A 6,000-nucleotide genomic window follows, 5' to 3' on the forward strand; every position below is an offset into this window, starting at 1 on the left:
TTATTGAAGCTGGCAATCAAAATCCTGTCTGTTTTTTTCCTTGTGTCTTAATGCTTTTTTTTTTTCTTTTTTTACACGTATGTTCAAAGTCAAGTTTCAGATGGGCTGAAAGAACAAATCTGATGAGCAACATATTTTTGCGCATTCCGACATGAGCATGGAGCAACAAAAGCATGACCATGCAATCCAATTTGCACCTCATCTGAGCAGAAATCCTTCTCGAATGGATGCACTTTTCATTCTGCTTTTTTGCCTCATTTCCCAAGAAATTTCTGAACTTGGGGAGAAGCATGCGACAGCTATTGATTAATTTGTTGTCAAAGAAATTAAAACCAGATTTTTTTTTTTAATCACCCGAACGGGCTTCTCTTTATTTCTCTTCCATGCTCATCTTCAATCTCTGAAGTCACCACAAGAGCAAAACGAGAGCATAAGGATGCCAGATGGCTCAAAGCAGGGTTCTCCAAACGTTTTCCATCCAGGGCTGCATCAAGAAAAATCGAAGGATGCGGGGGGCTACTTTGACATTCTTCACCATTAGTTTATTAAACATGTTAAAACCAATCAATCAGTGAAGAAACTTTAAGCAACTCTTGTTATTTTATGTTTTATGCATGGTAGATACTTGAATATTAAACAGCCACAGCTCCCTATGACTTCAGTGGAAATATTTTTTTACCATTGTGTCTTATTATTACACTACACTTAAGAACTGTCTGCTATTATGTGCTTCACAGCAATGACACCACACCCTCTACTTTTCTACTTCTGCCTTTAAAGGGCTTTAAAGGAAGACGTGCTTGATGTGGGCTATATTGAATCTATTTTTTTTTTTTTTAAGTTTGGTCAAAATAGGGCTGAAGGCAGGCCTGGGTTGTCTAATCCTATCTTCAACTCTTTCCATCTTATTTTACGAACAGGACAACTAAAATGCAACAAGAATCGAAATCCTATTCCAGATGTCTTTCCAAATGTCACTCCTCTTGTTCCTCACTTCAATTAGTGCAACACGTCATAATGTGGTTCTTCTGCTGGAACTTGGTAAAAGCTATAACTGGAATTTGATTTGTGAGTTTTTTTATTCCTCCATACAGAACGCCATCAAGAAAAGGTTTGATACTCCCCCGTCAAATCCCAGTTGGTCTCCAAATATCCAAATAGACAAAATAAAAATGATTTTGTATTTTCTGCCAAATAATAATAATAATAATAATAATGAAAAATATATAGAAATAATAATAATAATGAAAAATATATAGAAATAATAATAATCTTCCATTTATTTCAGCTAATTAAATTATAAGATCAGTTCAAACATGTTCTGCTTAAATTGGTAGACCCGAGATGTACTGTCTCTCTGCACTCATTTGTAAAAGCTCTTTTCATGTTCTCCTCCAGTATTTTTTTTTCTAAGTGCCCAGTGTTTTGTCAAAGTATTCTGAACCAATCCATGTTTCACTGCAACTTAAAGCTACATCAGCATCTGTTTTCTACATGTAAGGAAGGGTCTTTCAAAAGGGGCTTGGTACTGATTAGCCGGGTCTCTTTATGCCTCGTGTGGTATAACACACTATGTGAATGACAGCGGGAGGTAATAAGTTAAGTGTTACAGTAGAGGGGGAGCACCTTAGAATTCATCTGCCCGGGTTCTGCTTGGTCCTTTATGAGGATCCTCATAAATATCTCTCGCCAGATCATCAGCCCTACTAAGCACCATTTTCCAGTGTGAGCCTGAGCTGTGGGCTGGCAAAGACGGGCTGTGATGGATGCAGTGTGACGCCGCTGCTCTTGGCGCCGTTAGCCCGGCTGATAACACCGGTGGGAGTCGATGCAGCTTGTGGAAGACAATCATACTAATGTGTTGGTAGATTTTTATTTTTTTTTCAAGAGAATGAAATGTAAAGTAACAAGTCATTTTATTAAGCCACTGTGGTAAATAAAAAATGGACTGTGATAAAAATGCATTTGTTATGAATAACGGAAGGTAGTATAGACAAAAAGAGCTGTGACCTTCTCTAGTACAATACTATATTTAGACAAAATGAGAGGGCTGTTTGTAACAGTAGCTATTGAGATCTCAGCATGGGCCAAAATTCCCTTTTTTATATATATATATATATATATATATATATATATATATATATATATATATATATATATATATATATATATATATATAGGTTCAATGTGATTCAAAATGTAGTTGCTGATTTTGTATGAACAGACAGAAAATCTAACACCACTGTTTTATGTTACCAAATGTACAATATCAAAAATAAGAGTGAAGATGCAATTACGTGAGCAATGAATTTTGTGTCAAAGAGGATTGGCTTGCAACATTCGTATTATATGGACAAAATGTGTTTTACCCAAAAATGCTAATGTGTTGCAGCAAATACGATTGACTACTGAATACCACCATTCTTTTTTTTCACCCATTTTGCGGTCAATATTCCGAAACCAGAATTCACAATGAAAGTCATAGCAAAGACAAAAATCATTTAGGAGGTCTTTTGAGTCATACTTCTCAAAGAGTATAGCACAAGTATTCGATCTGATACGTTGCAGTAGGAGTGTTGCTACAATGTTTTCACACAGCGTTCACTTGCCCTTGGGGGCCACTGGAGTACTACCGAAGAGACACCAAAGCTTGAGGAAAATACAAATGATTTAAACCTGCTAGCCAAACTGCAGCTACAGTATGTTAAAAATGCACTCCATTAACTTTTATTGGTGAGAGTCTGGTGAATAGATAACTGTGGCTATGTTAAAAATATATACGTATCTATAAAGAGTATATGACAAAAACCTTGCAATGACATTTGAAATTATTATTGATAATAGATTTTACTTTGGGCTTTTACTTTGGGATTAGAAAACTTTGCGAACCCCTGGTCTTGCTTATTAGCTTTGCTCACCGCAGGTTTTTGGTTCATGTTTCTTCATCTTTATAGAGAAAGGAAATTCCAGAGTGTAACGCAGATGAGGTATTTCCTCAAGGCTCCGGAAGATGCTCAAGTTGACTCTCGTATTTAATGGCAGACATTAACATGGAGCCTGTTAATGTGACAACCACTACATGCTTGTGCCAAAATCTATTAGTTGCTGCGATCTCTCCTCGGACAAACGTGAAATCTGGGAGTTGGTTGCCATTTGTACGCTTGTGCTGCTTGTAAGGGAATTATTCGCTCTTGTCTGCGAGCCGCGCTTGTGACAAGATTGCGGAATCGGGCCAATGAAATTACAGCTGTCAGGCGCGGTGGTCACAGGTGCCAAAAGTAGTTTGCTTATTGTCAGGCTCTTTGTGTTGAAGTGCAATGACCTAACATATGAAACAACTGATGAGCCCAGCCGGGTCACAAGAATTAGTCCGTGCGTCGAGAGGCGTCAGCACCCGAAATAAACAGTTTCGGCTTGAAATGAAAGTCGAAAAGAAGCCGGAAAGCTGACGGCAGTATTCACCTCGTCCACCGCCACCTCACAGCTCCGCGGCAGCTCACCCTCACCAGGTGGTTTGACTTTGCAGCCACTTTTCCACTTGAGGACTTAATGCAGACACACAGTCCCAGCTGGAAGCCATTAGGCCCACGGCTCAGTCGCTCAGGCCAAGAACATAACACCACCTCAATCAGCTGGTGTTGGAGGCCTCCAGTGGAGAGGAAGCGAACAGGAAGCCATCGAAAGCATTTTATGTTCGAGACAGTCACGTCACACAAATAGGTCGTCTGTCCTCTGCTGTTCTCAAGTTAGAGATGTATGGGCTGAAATTCGATAGACGCAACTTTGCCTCCTGTCTGCTCAATAAACTGTTTTTGTTTGCAGTTTCAAATTACAAACTGGACTTAATCGGTTTACCTCTAACTTTAAATGATTCTGTATAGCTCAGATTGTGGGTGGGGTTTTTTTTGGCCTGTGAATTGACTCAGGCTCGCCTCGCTACGGTCTGGTCTGCATTTTGGGAGCGGTGTCTGCATCGAGGGTCTTAGGAGGTTTGTGAGGTCGCTGAAGGCAAAGTCGAGCTGAACAGAAAGACATCTGTCTGGGCCTGGAAGGATTTCACGCTTCTGGCCATCCAGATGATTTAGGCTCTCTAGGGCTACCTGCTGGGAAAGGCTCCCAGAGGGTTAACCTGACACAGATGGATCCCCACGCCATTGCTGAACACACGCATAGAGGGAGACACACTAGCAAGTGCGCACACAGGCACATCTGAGCGTATAAAGACGAATCCAAGTGTGTAAAGACAAGTAGAAAAACACGTTTGAGTATATAAAAGCCAATGAGGTTTGAGCAAAACAGATTTTAAACACCAAAACTTATCTCGAAGACTTGTGGGCATGGCACTGACTAAATGGTGAATTGTCAACAGATTATTATTGCTGAGGTTCCTTTGGACTTTGGTTTCTTTTCTAGTGAGATAAATAATTCAGTTTCCATTCATTCATTCATTAAGCAAATACTGCACTGAAGTGAATTAACCACAGCAATGTAGCCCGACTATATGATCCTAAAGTTTAATAAATTACTAGCCACATTTTATTAATTACCTCATTGTAAATACAGCAAGAAATTGTTGAGTGTTACTGGCCATGACATTATAAATGCAAAAGTCAACCATGTATATTATTATTACATATTATATTATTACACGCATTTTATGTAAATTGAAAAGAGAGTGAAAAAAAAAAGTTTACAAGTGACTCAAAGTGTTCATTACACGCTACATAATATCATAAACATACAAACACTTGCCTCGGTACAGGTGGTCCATTAATGCCCCCCTTCCCCCCGACACACACTCGCGCACACACACACACACACACACACGCACACAAACGCACACAGTGGCTTAAGAACAACATACATTTTTTTGTTTGTTTCATTCTTAAGAAGAATCAAGAAGTGAGTGCCAAGAGAGCAAAGATCATATGAATGAACCTGCTTCATGCTCTTTGGTTGTGGGGTCTATTTTGGTGCTGTTTCCAAGCAAGTGAAGCCAATGTTTGAATCAAGTCACTTTGTGAGTTTCCTCTGGGAGTATCTTGTTTTCTCGTTAGTTCACTGAGAGCTTTTGTTCTACACACATTAGTGGTTAATTACCATCAGCACGCAGTCATAATGAGGATCGTATTGACCTGTGGCTGTATATATTGCTGTAGCTTAATGGAAATACAATCAAGCCACATTTTCCACTTTACAGCACTGGCTGTTGCCATAAATGTAGTGCACTGTTTGGATCGTATGACAGTGCGACACATTGGGAATGTGTGAAGCAAAACTCAAAAGCAGCAGTTAAAATCGCTTTCAGTAAAATGTGAGCTAGTGCAAAAGTGTGCGTGCGTGCGTGCGTGTGTGCATGTGTGCATGTGTGCGCGCGCGCGTGCTTGTCTATGTTGTGACAAATGTGCAATCAGCACTATATGAGGGTGTGGATGGAAGTGAATGGCCATATATCCATTTATCAAAATAAAGTCTGGGCAACTGGTGGATGCAGCGCACAACCGTGTTCTGAGTGATCCATGATTAATTAGAAATAATAATGTATACTTAAAAAAATACTTAACAAAACATTCAGAATAACAAATGTCCAAAAATTGTTATAATAATTGCAATATCATATATTGTCACAAACATACATATGTCACACGCATGGACACGAATCACTCCACGCATGCGACGTTTGTTGTCAAAATAATTAATTTACCGAAACACGGCACAACAGCGGCAGTTACAGTCAGACCCGGCTGACTGTCATCTAACTTCCGGGTACAGATGATCCGTTACAAACATAACACGTTTGGATAACCCATGTTATACGCAAGATTATACATTGTACAACAATAACCGTATGTATCATGTTCTCAAATAATAATTAACTCCGACTACTAGCAGGATTGTGAGTTCTGATCATCATCATTTCAACAGCGTTACTCACCTGAAACACGTAGCACAACGGCGGCAGTTACAGGCAGACCAGGTGAAACCGTCTCCCAACATCCG

General features: G+C 39.6%; 1 long non-coding RNA gene across 1 annotated transcript in view; it reads right to left on the minus strand.

Annotated features, from left to right (window-relative positions):
• Positions 1–6,000, minus strand: part of LOC147062603 (uncharacterized) — a 48,691-nt gene extending 42,691 nt beyond the window's left edge. Inside the window, exon 1 of the long non-coding RNA XR_015067579.1 lies at positions 5,936–6,000. This is a non-coding gene — a long non-coding RNA (uncharacterized LOC147062603). The remainder of the gene's footprint in view (positions 1–5,935) is intronic.

The sequence above is a fragment of the Syngnathus leptorhynchus genome, chromosome 1 (genome assembly GCF_054491065.1).
Source record: "Syngnathus leptorhynchus isolate UIUO chromosome 1, UIUO_Slep, whole genome shotgun sequence".
Classification (NCBI taxonomy): domain Eukaryota; kingdom Metazoa; phylum Chordata; class Actinopteri; order Syngnathiformes; family Syngnathidae; genus Syngnathus; species Syngnathus leptorhynchus.